This window comes from Brassica oleracea, chromosome C1, assembly GCF_000695525.1.
Source record: "Brassica oleracea var. oleracea cultivar TO1000 chromosome C1, BOL, whole genome shotgun sequence".
In the NCBI taxonomy this organism is placed as follows: domain Eukaryota; kingdom Viridiplantae; phylum Streptophyta; class Magnoliopsida; order Brassicales; family Brassicaceae; genus Brassica; species Brassica oleracea.
Genome location: NC_027748.1, coordinates 20,496,826 through 20,497,258, shown reverse-complemented (window position 1 = coordinate 20,497,258; position 433 = coordinate 20,496,826).

The following is a 433-nucleotide window of genomic DNA, read 5'->3' as shown; positions in this document are numbered from 1 at the left end:
TGATATATTGTGTTTTTGGCACATTATATGTATGTCTTACTAATAGTTTTCAAAGTTTTATCGAGTCTTTTTAGTCCATTTGAGTCATTACATGTCTGGAGTTGCATTGGATGAGAGATAGACCAGATGGAGGGAAAGAAGAGAAAAAGAGTGTGAATTGGAGTCTTTTGCACAGAACAGTCGAACGGAGCAGCCCGAGTGCCTGCTCCAGCGGCAGAGATAAAAAAGGAAGTTTCCAAATATTTCGGGATTTTCCCTAGATTTCCTATTTTTCCCTATAGCCGCCTGTGGCTCCTATATATATAGTCTCCTATTTATTACTTTAGACCTACCTTAGTTTTTACGCAAAAAAGACCTGAGAGAGCTTTGATTTTTGGGTGATTGCTACTTGTAAAGGAGAAGGCCTCATCTATCTCCTAGAGAAGATTATCCC